This window comes from Zonotrichia leucophrys, chromosome 1 (assembly GCF_028769735.1).
Source record: "Zonotrichia leucophrys gambelii isolate GWCS_2022_RI chromosome 1, RI_Zleu_2.0, whole genome shotgun sequence".
Lineage (NCBI taxonomy): Eukaryota > Metazoa > Chordata > Aves > Passeriformes > Passerellidae > Zonotrichia > Zonotrichia leucophrys.
In genome coordinates this window covers 68,263,640-68,277,272 of record NC_088169.1, presented here as the reverse complement: position 1 = coordinate 68,277,272, position 13,633 = coordinate 68,263,640, and the positions used below count along the sequence as shown (strand labels likewise).

At 42.1% G+C, this 13,633-nt stretch overlaps 1 long non-coding RNA gene across 1 annotated transcript; it reads left to right on the top strand.

Annotated features, from left to right (window-relative positions):
- The first annotated feature begins 198 nt into the window (after positions 1-198).
- On the top strand, positions 199-12,439 carry LOC135449375 (uncharacterized). Its single transcript, XR_010440736.1, has 3 exons — positions 199-258; positions 6,990-7,048; positions 11,976-12,439. It is a non-coding gene; the product is annotated as an uncharacterized LOC135449375 (long non-coding RNA).
- The last annotated feature ends 1,194 nt before the right edge of the window (positions 12,440-13,633 follow it).

Below are 13,633 nucleotides of genomic sequence, written 5' to 3'. Positions count from 1 at the left end.
GATAATTTGGAGTGGGGCTGTGGCAGAGCCTGATCCCCAATGGGCTACAGCTGTGCAGGGCAGGTGAGCAGCATTGGAGGTAATGCACTGTGACGTGCTGAGGTGCACTGACCGATCAGGAAAGGGCACACAGGTGCAGTGCATTAACATGGGGATATAAAAGGTTGGGCTAAAGAACAAGAAGGGTAGATGCTTGCAGCCTTCTGAAGTGGTATGGGGTTCCTCTGTATCGGCAGACACCTGAAGCCTTCTGATGTGGTAAGGTATTACTCTATATGGGTTGAAGCTTTCTGAAATCGTCTGGTGATGCTCTGTGTATAGTAGCTGTCTCAACTGGGACATATGCTCTGGTGTATGCTGCAACACATGCAGCTGGAATGTTCCTATGAATCCTCAGGACTTTTGTCTTCCACAACTGTGGATCGCACGATAATAGATTTTGATAAGAACCCTGAAACCATTACCTAAATGCCTATCCCCTCCACAGTACATCAAGCTGTGGAACATTTCTGTAGTACACAACAAAGTGACTCAATTAATATCCTGCAGGATGAACCTTGTCCCTAGAAGAAAAGGGACAGGATTGCTCTGCCACGGCTCTTGTCCTTACAGCTGATTTTTTTGGTGCCTTCTTCCTGGCCCAGGAATTACCTACAAAGGGAATGGAAAAAGAGGAAGGGACCAAAAACCCTAACACCTCTTTAAACTAGGTTTAAAGGGGGAAGGGGATGCAGCTGGGCTATCTAGAAGCAGGCCCAAGAGTTGCAAGGCTAAGTTAGGGGTGAAGTCAGTAGCCCAGCTGAGGTGCGTGTACACCGATGTACACAGTTTGTGCAACAAACAAGAAGAGCTGGAGGCCATGGCTCCACATAGCTAGAATACTGCACTGGCTGGATACAAGCTCCTCAGAAGAGACAGAAAAGGAAGAAGAGGAGGAGGGGTGGCGGCCCTTTATATTAAGCAGACTTTTGATGATGTAGAAATTGAAACTAAGGAAGATGGAATCGAATGTCTATGGGTAAGAATTAAGGGGAAGGCCAACAAGGCTGACACCCTACTGGGAGTCTGTTATCGTCCACCCAACCAGGAAGAAGAGGTAGATCACTTATTCTATAAACAGCTAGGTAATATTTCAGTATCATCAGCCCTTGTTCTTGTGGGTGACTTCAAGCTACCAGACATCTGCTGGGAACTTAATACAGCAGTAAAGAGGCAGTCCAGGAAATTCTTAGAGTGTATGGAGGACAACTTTTTGTTGCAGCTGGTGGGTGAACCCATCAGGGGAGGGACTATGTTAGATCTGCTGTTTGCAAATAGAGATGTGGTGGTTGGAGGTCACTTGGGGCAGAGTGATTATGAAATAATAGAGTTCTCAATATTTGGTGAAGTCAGGAGGAGCACCAGTAAGACTCTTGCATTGAACTTCCGGAGGGCAGACTTTGGCCTGTTTAGGAGACTTATTCAGAGCATCCCTTGGGAAGCAGCCCTTGAAAACAAAGGAGTTCAGGAAAGGTGGGCATGCCTCAAAACAGAGATCTTGAGAGCACAGGAACAGACTGTCCCTGTGTGCCGAAAGATCTGTCAATGGGGTAAACGTCCAGCCGGGCTGGGCAAGGAGGCTTTGGAGGAACTTAGGAATGAAAAAACGATGTATCAGCTTTGGAAGGAGGGTCAGGTCTCTAAGGAAGTATTCAAGAGGGCTGCTAGAGCATGCAGAAAAAGAATTAGGGAGGCCAAAACTCAGTTTGAACTTAGAATGGCAACTTCTGTAAAGGATAATAAAAAATGTTTTTATAAATATATTAATGCTAGAAGGAAGGATAAGACCGGCCTTTGTCCTTTATTGGACAAGGGAGGGAACTTAGTATCTGCAGATGAGGAGAAGGCAGAAGTGCTTAATGCCTATTTTGCCTCTAGTTTTAGTGGGAAGATGACTTGCCCTCGAGACACCTGCATGCCTGGGCTGGTTGATGGTGTCCGGGAGCAGAGTGGTCCCCCCATTGTCCAAGAGGAGGCTGTCAAAGAACTGCTGAAATGCTTGTATGTTCATAAATCTGTGGGACCAGACGGGATCCACCCCAGGGTAATGAGAGAGCTGGCAAACGAGCTTGCAATGCCACTGTCCCTCACTTACCAACAGTCCTGGCTCACTGGTGAGGTTCCAGATGACTGGAAGCTGGCCAATGTGATACTCATTCACAAAAAGGGTGCAAAGGAGGATCCTGGTAATTATAGACCAGTCAGCCTGACCTCAGTACCTGGCAAAATAATGGCACAGTTTATATTTAGTCTCATCACACAGAATTTACAGGATGGCCAGGGTATCAGACCCAGTCAGCATGGGTTTAGGAGGGGTAGGTCATGTTTAACCACCGTGGTTAAACATGACCAGGTAACCTGCCTAGTGGATGCAGGAAAGGCTGTAGGTGTTGTTTACTTGGATTTCAGCAAGGCCTTTGACACTGTCTCCCACAGCATACTCCTAGACAAGCTGGCAGCCCGTGGCTTGGGCAGGAGCACTCTTTGCTGCGTTAGGAACTGGCTGCATGGCCGGACCCAGAGAGTGGTGGTGAATGGTGTTGCATCCAGCTGGCGGCCAGTCACTAGTGGTGTCCCTCAGGGGTCTGTGCTGGGGCCAGTTCTGTTTAATATTTTTTTTGATGACATGGATGAGGGTTTAGAGTCTTTCATTAGCAAATTTGCAGATGACACTAAACTGGGAACGTGTGTTGATCTGTTAGAGGGACAGATGGCTTTGCAGAGGGACTTGGAACGGTTGGATGGATGGGCACAATCTAGTGGGATGAGGTTCAATAAGTCCAAGTGCTGAATCCTGCACTTTGGCCACAATAATCCCCTGCAACGATATAAGCTAGGAACGGTGTGGCTGGACAGTGCTCAGGTGGAAAGGGACCTGGGGGTGCTGGTTGACAGTTGGCTGAACATGAGCCAGCAATGTGTCCAGGTGGCCAAGAAGGCCAATGGCATCCTGGCCAGTATCAGGAACGGTGTGGCCAGCAGGAGCAGGGAGGTCATTCTTCCCCTGTACTCAGCACTGGTGAGGCCACACCTTGAGTATTGCATCCAGTTCTGGGCCCCTCAGTTTAGGAGGGACGTTGAGATGCTTGAGCATGTCCAAAGGAGAGCAACAAGGCTGGTGAGGGGCTTGGAACACAAGCCATATGAGGAACGACTGAGGGAGCTGGGGTTGTTCAGCCTGGAGAAAAGGACACTCAGAGGTGACCTTGTTACTCTCTTCAACTTCCTGAAAGGTGGCTGTGGTGAGCTGGGGGTCGGTCTCTTTCTCTGGGCAACAACAGACAGAACAAGATGACACAGTCTCAAGCTGCCCCAAGGGAGATACAGGCTAGAATTAAGGAGGAAGTTTTTCACAGAAAGAATGGTCAAATACTGGAATCATCTGCCCAGGGAGGTGGTGGAGTCACCATCCCTCGATGTGTTTAAAAAAAGACTGGATGTGGTACTTGGTGCCATGATCTAGTTGACATGGGTTGGACTCAGTGATCTTAAAGGTCTCTTCCAACCTAGAAATTCTGTGATTCTAGTAGAGAGGCCCCCAAATTTCATGTGCTAAATGAATGTAGCATTAAAACAGTGATTAAGAGTATTACTGTGTTATATGAGGTATGCATCTTCAAGCACTCTGTTAATAATGTTTTTATTACATTTAGTAGTGCAACTTAAATTTAAGAACTAGATTTGCTCAGAAGGTCAGTATAAATAATTTAGTCTAATATTCTAATTAGGGTAGTCATGAGAAAAGTATTTAGTAATTTTTTTAAAAGTACACAGCATTTTTCTATTTGTTGCTATGTTAATCCCTCATAAAAATGTTTTCATTAGCATTTTTTTTTTTGAATGCTAAGATTATTGCAAATGAAGGTCACAACAAAAGTTTTATGCAACACAAGATTGCAAAGCAACCCTGATAATTACTGCCAAAGCCTTAGTGCACACATGCCAATGGAAATATCTAACAAGACTACAGGAACAATGTCCTCACAGTCTGACCGAGTGGACCTCAGCATTGCATGTATAGGCAATAAGAATGTCTTAAGGACTTCCCCATTGTTTGTGTGCAAGTAGCTAGGAAGAAGTTTGACAAAAAGGAGAAAAGAGTGACAGTTCGACAGTGCATAAAGCTGCCAAGCTCCCAGTGGATGTGGTTAGAATGGAGCATTTGCCTCCCCAGAAGCTGAATATTCTGTTCAGGGTAAACAGTTGTGTTTTCATTCATTTCAAGCTATTTGTATCATTCAGCTTTAAGAGTTAGCAAATGACTCAGTGAATTCTCTGCAACTTCATGCTTCACCTGGGATTGTGTGTGGGGGCGGCATTGTTCAGGAAGAAAATGCATTTAATTTCCTCATTACTGGATGGCCATGTACGTATAGATAGATAGAGAGCTGTGTGTCTTTTCTACATGGAAAAATTAGAGACATTTCAATAGGCTATTAAAATCAGTTTTGTTTGAGTAACACAGCTCTCCTGGATGCATGTAGATGAGAACACTTGGCTAGTACTGATTTTTTGGATGTTAGTGATGGGATGAAACAGGTCTTGCAGCATAGTGCATGTATGAATTGATTTTTGTAAACTGCATTGAAAATAGAACAAGTAATACAAACATATCATTCATGTGCCTTTTCCTGTGAGAGTTAAAAACATAAAAATTTGCTGTAAGACCAAAGCTATAGTAGTTATAGAGCTTTTTAGCTTCTTAAGGGGAAAAATGATGGGTTTATTGTTTTAACATTAAAATTATTGATAGGGTTAAGGGTTGGAGTCGATGACCTTAGAGGCCTTCTCCAACCCTAAACACATCTATGATTCTATGTAATTTGGTTCTCAGTTCCTGAACAGACTGAGGCATTTCTGAGATTAACAAGCTGGTGGTCTTTAATAAGTGCATGTTTTTTGATGGAGCAGGGACATGTATGTAAGTTATGAGGGAGAAAATGCAGTGATTTCCTTTCAGTGTGTGCAGTGCTTTTGTTCCTCCTTGCTCTGGGTGTGCTCCTGAGCCTATAGGCATCAGGTTGTAGTGCTTTTATGTATGAGATTTCCCACATTTCTAGTGGGGGAGAAAGACAAGAAGTTTTTGGTGAAGGTAAAATATCATGGCCCTATCCAAGTGCAAGTGTTTTTTCTTTAATTTGAAAGTCTCCTCTATCCTGCTTTGATGGCTCAAGGCTTTGGCACTAAGGCCACTTGCTGACCTTGAACAGACACAGGATAAGAGAGAAGTTAAATGACCTGCCTGCAGTCAGAAAGCAGTGTGTCTCATTCCCAAAAAGTTCCTGTTCTTCAGTCTCAAGACTATTTCTCTTTCCCAAAGGCAGTTGCCTTGTTGCCTAGGCAAGCGATATGCCTACTTTGATGTTTACTGTTTGGAAGAAGAGGTTTTCAATGCGTATTTAGGCTTCTGGATTCTGCTGATGCTTTCTAATGGCTCTGTGACAGGTGTGGAGGACAATCAAAGTTGTTACTACTAGGCTAAACTGCAATATATTGGAACCCTCAGTCACCATGGAAAATTTTCAGTCCAACATACTTAGAAAAGATGGAAAATCATGGTCTTGAGGTTGTAATTTCTAAGATCTGGAATAATATTTCCTATGGGTAGAACTCTGCAGAATAAATGTATCTCCCAGCTACCTCATAATGCCACAGGAGATTCAGTTATGCACACTTATTTTTATCAATATTAACTCCTTCAATATTAGATATTTCAATCTTTGTAATGTAATATTATTAATATATTATAACTGTTATATAACTATTAGTTATATAGTCCAATAATATGGTGATACATTTATTACAGATGCAATATCCCAGTGACACATTAAATTTTGCATTCTCAGGGATGTAACTTTACTATGTGCTAATATTGTAGTGCTGAAAATTTACTATCCAATGCAAACAGCTTTCTGAGTACTTCTGAAGCATGGTCAGCAGTCTTTAGTCTTTCTATTGAATTCTGTTTTTTAAAATCAGTGCAGTCCCTAATCTGGGGAGTTTAAATAGACCAGGATCCTTTGGAAGTAAATCTCTGGACAGCCTCCCAGACAACAAGGTAAAGTTGGGCAATGCTCCTTTCTTTTGTTAACATGGACATGTGCCAAGAAGGCAGTGATTCATTCTTTTACCCCAAACAATCTGTTGGTTGGGTTTCTTTCATTCAGTTGTGAAATAAAATCTCCTTTTCCTACAAAGCAGCACTAGCTCAACATTCAGGAAAAGTGGTTGGAATAGTCAGTGAATGCAGTAAATGGCTTTGTTTCTGTCAGTATTTTGAAAGTATTTTGTAAAGACTGGTAAAAGTTTTTGGTTTATGGGTTGGTCTTTAAAGTTGCTGCTGTCAGTAGAGATCAGAGTGAGAAAACAAGTATAGACTGGCTTGAACCACAGAATCTGAAACAGAAAAACAGCCTTGAAAGTTTTGATTGTTTATATTTAGGGCTCCAGTTGTAGTGAGGGACAGCAGACACCTGTTTGGATTTCCTGCCAGATTTCCTTAAATATGAGAATAATTTTATCTCTGGGAGTTTGGTTTGGGCCCATTTGCAGTTCCAAGAGTATACAGCTGTGGAAGAGCTGTGACAGAAAGGCAAGGGTTACATGGAGGAGTAATTATTCACAGCTACTTTGCAGGAATAGCCAGGATGTTGGTAAGGTTGCTTAGCAGCTGTGTTCCCACAGTCCAAGCTCTGCTGTGTTTCCATTGAAGATCCAATGTGCTTTCTGTTAAAGTAAAGCTGTTTGTGGTGTAGGGGGATATATTTAAAGAGAGAACAACTTACTGGGCTTTTCTTATAATCAAAGCACAGTCACTGTCTACTTACTGCTATTGCTGATACTCAAATTGAAAGCTGAGTTGACCATGTTAGCCTGCTTTTGAACCAGTGCTTGTTACAAGAGACTGTGTCTCTGTTTTTGTTCTCACTGGAAGTCTTTCAATCTTATAGCCTTGCTGGGAAGACTGATGGACAGCTCTGGGCCACCACATGCACTGATGTGACTAGAGGTGAGGTTCCTGGCAATATCCACCTGGGTGGAGCATTTGCTGCTCTCTGTTGACCAATGCTCCTCATGATTCCTGCTTGACAGCTAGCCCACAGGGATCCAAAGCAGAGATGTCTGTAGTGGATTCTGTCCCTGGCAGCCCATCCTGTCCCTTCTGGTTCTCCCTGCTGCTACTTGTCTAGCAGCTGCTCAGCAGCTGTAGTTCACAGGTACTGAGACAATTGGCACTGGTCTAAACTGCCAGTCTGTAAAATGAAATTACAGGAGCTGTTTCAGAAACTGTGCTGGTGCCCAGGCAGCTGTGGGGCTGGAATACATGCTGTCCACCCTGCAGCAGCTAAACTAGTCAGCAGGATGGGAAGCTCCAAGAAAGGAATGAAGCAGATAACTGGGACAGAGATAGGTTTCAGTCTCTGTGTTTTAAAACGGAGTTGGCAATACCAGCAAGAATTTTAGTGGTGGAAAGCCCTGTATTAAAACCAGATGTCAGTATAGAACCTTACACATAAGCAGTATATAAGCTGAGAGTTAGAAAAAAGTTAGTGGTGAAGCCACTGGCAAAAGTAGGGTTGTGTCTCCAGTTTTTCATGTGTAGCTTTTCAAAGTTTGATATGTAACAGTTTTCTCTTTGTTTAAAATAAGCTCTGTTCCCACATTGGCTCAGTGTTTGTGTGCGAGGGCAATTTCAGTAGGCATGGAGAAGTCACAGAAAGGCAGCAGGGAGAAATGGACAGGTAAAACTCCTACTCTTATTAATGACATTTTTCTACACTGCAATTCTAGCAATAAAGGTAATGGTTATCCTTCTGTTGCCTGGCATAATGGGCTCTGGGGTGTACAGAGTAAACAATAGTTCTCTGGGGGCCTGGATACAGCTCATCCACAGCCTTGATTACTGCTCTGAATATTGCATATCCTCTTGTGTGGCATTGTATCTCAGTGTTCCTGTGCTGGCTGTGCATCACCTGGGCTTTTCCTCTTTATTTTGCCTCACACCATGCACCAAAGACTAGGTCTTACACATCAGAAAGTGATGTGAGAAATGGTGTCACCTCTTTCTTCAGATATTAATCCAAACCAGGGAACTACCTTTAAATCATGTAGGATGTAATTGCTCCCTCCAGCACTTTTAGCTGTCTCATCTTCTACTATTGCTTGTAATCCATGCATGCTCTGGCCTGTGGGACAGGAGAGGATGGAGATGGGAGCATGGGCAGTGGATGTGTCTGTACCTGTGTCATTGAACTCAAATGATGAGAGACGTAGAGCAGAGAGGGCTGCCTGTGCCTGGGATGTGTGGAGGAAAAGACAGGTCTGATGAAAGATCTACCCATCCATTGCAGCACTCCAGTTGTACAAGTTCATGCCATCACATTTTCATGATGGCAACTATGTCATAGTCTTCCTGCAACGCAATGCTTTAACAGAAGATCTGCTTTTCCTCTGGCATCTCAGGTGCATGATCTAAGACATCAGCCACTGACTTGCTTTCTAGAAGCTTGCCTTAATTTTCTGGTTTTGGATTCATATTTAATGCCAAGACATCTTTTATTCATTCACGATGTACACAAGTGGCTGTAAACAACTTCAGCATTTTTCCTATGTCTGGAGAATTTGCTGCTATTCTATTATGGAAAAACTCTCCTCTCTTCATTAGTGTTAATGGTCAGATTTCACTCTAATGTTGTTTTGACATGTTTCAATTTTTCCTTGCTAAATTAAAATATTTACTTGTCTATTATTAGCCATAAAGTCAAGGTTTTTCTGTTCACAGAAATAAATTGCTTATTGTCATTGCAATTCTTTTTTCCTAAAGCCTGAAGAAAACAACTTGTAATGGAAATTAGCAATGGCTATTACTGAAGAGGCGAACAAAACATTTTTCTTTTTATTATCTGTCCTGTTAATAGTTACCAAGAAATATCAGGTGAAGAAGTAGATAAAAATCAAGTCATGTTTTAATCTCAGTTAGTCTCTTGTAATGATGAACCAGAAGAGACCCTAATTATGCAGTCACATATCTTAAATAGTCTTGCTATTGCAGGTAATTACATTTGCAACATGCTTTGCAACTGTTAGTGGAGTTATGGAGCTGATTCTAAAATAAATTTCTCATTTAATGTGTCCATTCAGAGGCAGATACATATCTGTTGGAAAATGTGAAATTAATTTCTCAAGCAGTGGTAACACCACTTTAAGGCAGTGTGTGCCTCAGAGGCCATTTATGTCTTCACATTTTATTCTGTTGGGAAAGCAAAAAAGGTTTTCCTATGTCATCTGAAACAGGAAGTTCATCTAGGAAATTGACCCAAAGAACACAGTGCTTTCAACAAAATTACAGTTTGTGGGCAGGACACTTCACCAGTCTCTAGACTGCACTCAGAACTTAGCAATTTCCATTCCAGTATTTAGGGAAACCAGATATGTCTTTACATTATCTTATTTTGACCATGTCAGAGCAGTGATTTGTTGCTTCAATACTGTCTCACTAGGAACCTCCTCTGTCTTTTCTGTATTGTAGGGAGGATGGAAGTGCTAATGTGGGAAAATTTAAGCAAACATTTTCTTCCAATTTTAGCTCTCACTCCTAACACTCCTGAATATTTATCCACATCTATCTTTATAGCTTGAAGTTACAACAAGTTTTGAACAATTATTGAATTATATTTATTTTTCCCAGAAATCTTTTGCAATTTATTCTGTGTATGTTGTGCAGAGTGGAATGCCACGTGTAATGGGGAACTCAGAAATACAATATGTCATAAATGTTAAAGTGCATAAGAAGTCATAGGACTTCAGCAGCAATACAGTGGGATTCAATGAGAAGATCAGCTTCTCAGCTGCTTCTCACATTATATTTTTTTGTTTATCATGGAAATTACTTGCAGTCAAATTACCAACTTGTACAGAAGAATTAGTTAAAGGAGAAAAAGTATTTTCCAAAAAATGGGATTTCAAAATTGTTCCCTGTTGATTTTACTTACAGGGACCAGAAAGATGCATCCTTATGCAAATGCTCTTTCTTTTATTTTCTGAGGGTGGCAACGCCTCAAACTTTTAGTGTGTTCAGAACCACACTTTAGTCTCTTTTTCTGGCATGTCAAAAAGATGGGTCAAAGTGCTGGATCAGAATGAAACTCTGCACCATCTGTTTTACTGCAGCAAACAGTGCTAGGAAAAGGTCATAATCTGTATAAATAGAATCATGGAATAGTTTGGGTTGGAAGGGACCTTTAAAGGTCATCTAGTCCAAACCCCCTGAAATTAGCAGGGACAACTAGATCATGTAGTCCTTGTGGCTTAGTGAGAAGAATAGATGCAATATCATTCCAAGTGTTTTTCTTCCATGTGATGCTTTTCCTCACTGTGCCAAGTGCCTGCAGGTAAAAGAAGGCAACAGCATTTCAGGGAAAGCCAGTGAGATTAAAAGGCCACCACACTCCTGCTGTCATGAGGATGATACTTTGTCACCATAGTCTCTCTCATGAGTAAAGCGCTTCCTTATTCGGTCGCTGTTCACTTACTCAAGCCTTTGAGCAAACCAGCATAAGAGGCTGCACATCAGTATTCAAGGCACAGCCTGACATGAAGAATCTGGAAGGGGGGCTTGACTTGTTCCCTTCTAAATAGATTGAAATTGCTGAGTATCTAGTTCTCACAGACCCTCTTTTTCCAAAGGGCCTCAAAGGGTTTCACAAAATTAACCATATTTAGGGGGCAATAAACGGCTTGTTGAAAGACAAGTGAAGAATTATCCCTCGGCAGAGCCAGTGCTCTTACTTTTTCTCCTGGGCAACACTGTCTCTCAGGAACACCCTGTGCACTGTGCCTTGTCTCACTGGGAGCTCTGGAAGGAGCCTGTTGCACCAAGGGCTGGGATGGCAAGTATTTTCCCAGGGGCTGTCTGCTATGTGCCTGTGCCCAGCCCCTTGTCCTACTGGGCTCTGCCCAGCTCTCCCAAAACTGCCCTGCAGGCTTCCCGCATACCTAGCCACCATCTCTGCGTTCCACGTAATTAGCAGGATTGTGTTCAGGACTGCAGGAGGCTGCGGTTCCTTTCCCAGAGGCTGTGATGGATTTGTGGTAGGGGACCTGTGGCAGTTGGTGCTTGGCAAGTGCTGTGAGAGGCTGTGGGTGCAGCGACTCAGGGAAGCTATTAACAGTCTCTGTTGAGAAGCTTATATTGCCTCAATAACATGGATCATTAATTTTGCTTTTTAATCATTAAGAAAATGCCTTTGTTTGATGGAATGTTTGGGACAAAGTTAGATGTAAGAAACTTTTCTGCTTTTCTTACTCATGTAGCGCTAGCTATTAACTAATTCACTAAGCTTTTAACTAACCTCCTTTTCATAATTTAAAGCTGATGGAATTACTCTATTTGTATGTATACAAATTAGTTGCTGCTAAATCATTATTTTGTGTTGTCTTGCTTCCTGAGCACTCTGTGTCTGTTGATGAGAAACCCAGAGCAATAGAAATGTAATGCAAGCAAATTAAAGGAAGTGTTATAGGGATCCACCCAAGACATTTATCCTGTATAAATGCCAGTTCCTAATGAAATTATGAGGAAATAAGTAGAATTTATTCCTGCTAATATACATTTTCTCCTTTTAAAAAATGTTCACAACAAGATTAAGATGTCTTCTCCCTAAATTCCCTCTCTCTCTCTCAGTGAACAGCTTGTTGTTCTCTGCCCAGTGCTATTTTCATTTGGTTCCCTCTCCTAAAAATCAAACAGGTAAATAATCAGTCTCCGAGGCAGGCTGTGATTCATAAAGGAAATAAGCAGTGCACCATGCACAAAAAAATCAGTGGATGATTTAAAAGTAATACATGCATCTCTCTGACTGTTTTCCTACCATGCAATGAAGGACATAATTAGGCGTTGGTAGCCAACATATATTCTTATTCTTATTTTGTCCTAGATATATGTGGTTGTACAAGAGTCACCAACAAGAGCAGGATTTGCAGCTCTTCCCGAGGGTCTGCAGCAGCTGCTGTGGTGCTTTGCCCACAGAGGCAGGGCTGAAGCCCAGGCAGCTGAGCCAGAGCACCAAGGGTTTGTGCCAGTCTCCACAAGTTGACTGCCACCTACAGTGCTCAGCACAGCCAAGTGACTGTGTGTTTTTTGTGTCTGTTGCAAATGATGGTTACTGCATCCAAAGATGCACAAATGGCATCTGCCTATGCCCAGAGCCAGGTGTCACCCCAAGCAGGTAGGAGTGAATGCCTCTCTGGAGATAGTCTCTGCTTTCCAACCCAGTACAGGTGCCTTTTTCACGCCCTTGTTCCCCATTAGGCTGAAAACAGCCGCTATACCACTGCCTGCTTCTCTCCTGAATACCAGTCTGTTCCACTTACTGAGGTCTCCCTGAGGTGGCCAGATTAAAAAATGTCTTCCATGTGTACTGGGCACTGTACTGCTTTCTTGAAAGTAAACATCTTGCATTTAGATAACTGAGGTTATTAATGCAGAAAATCAGTGCCAGTTTGTTATGTTTGGAGCCTTTTCATGCTATGTTCATTAACATCTCGCTGTGGTGGATTTTTAATTTAATTCTTTGAGAGGCTTTTTATATCAAAAAATCAAAGAAAGCTTTTTAAGATTAAAATTAATATTATTGAGTTTCTTTTACTATCAGTATAACTCCTGAAAGCTTTTTTAACCATAAAAACCTTACCATTCCAGTTTCTAAACCTACCATGAGCCATAGAAAAGTAGTAAACAAATTACAAGCAAGCAGTGCATTTCAAAGTATGACCTATAAAATTTTTGTTGACTTAATAACCTGAAATGCTAAAAAAACACCAGTAATGCTGTGGTCAGTCTTAAGGACAGCCCCAGAGAATGCAAGTTGTAGTGTTATAGAGAGATGATGTCTTTACAGGGACACTGTTACAGGACAGGGATGAGTTTTCCTTGGCCTTTACTAAAGGCTCATGCTTTCCCAACTGTGTAAAACATCAAGAAGCACAATGATGAGTAAAATCCATTCATATGGTTCATCATTCCTCACAACCTCAAAAGTTGGAGTTTATATTGCTGTTTTATCATACGTTATCCAGTCACGACTGCAGTGCAGATGCAATTACAATGCATCTCCATCTCCCATTGCCTGTTCTGCTGCTGCTCCTTATTAGGCTCATTCCCAATGGAGTCTGGCAAGGTACAGTTTTTGATGTGGTAAATGAAATCATAAAATCACAGAATAGTTTAAATCAGAAGTGGGTCATCTAGTTCAACCTTCACTCAACATAAATCCAACAGATTCAGGTGATACTGGGCCTTCTCTAGTCAAGTTTTACATTTCTACGGGGAAGGATTTTGTTTCCTGTTTAATTTGGATTTTCATTGTGTCCATTGCTTCTCGTCCCATCACCATCTGTCCCTGAGATGATTCAGTCTGTTTCCTCTGTTGAGCCTCTAAAGGCTGAACAAACCCAGCTCTCAGCCTCCTCTTGCATGTATTCAGCTCCAGTCCCCTGACCAATTTGGTAACCCTTTACCAGACTTGCATCAGGCAGTAAAATTGATTTCGCTGTGAAGGAGAGAGATTAAACACTGCTGTGTAGGAGGGAGAAT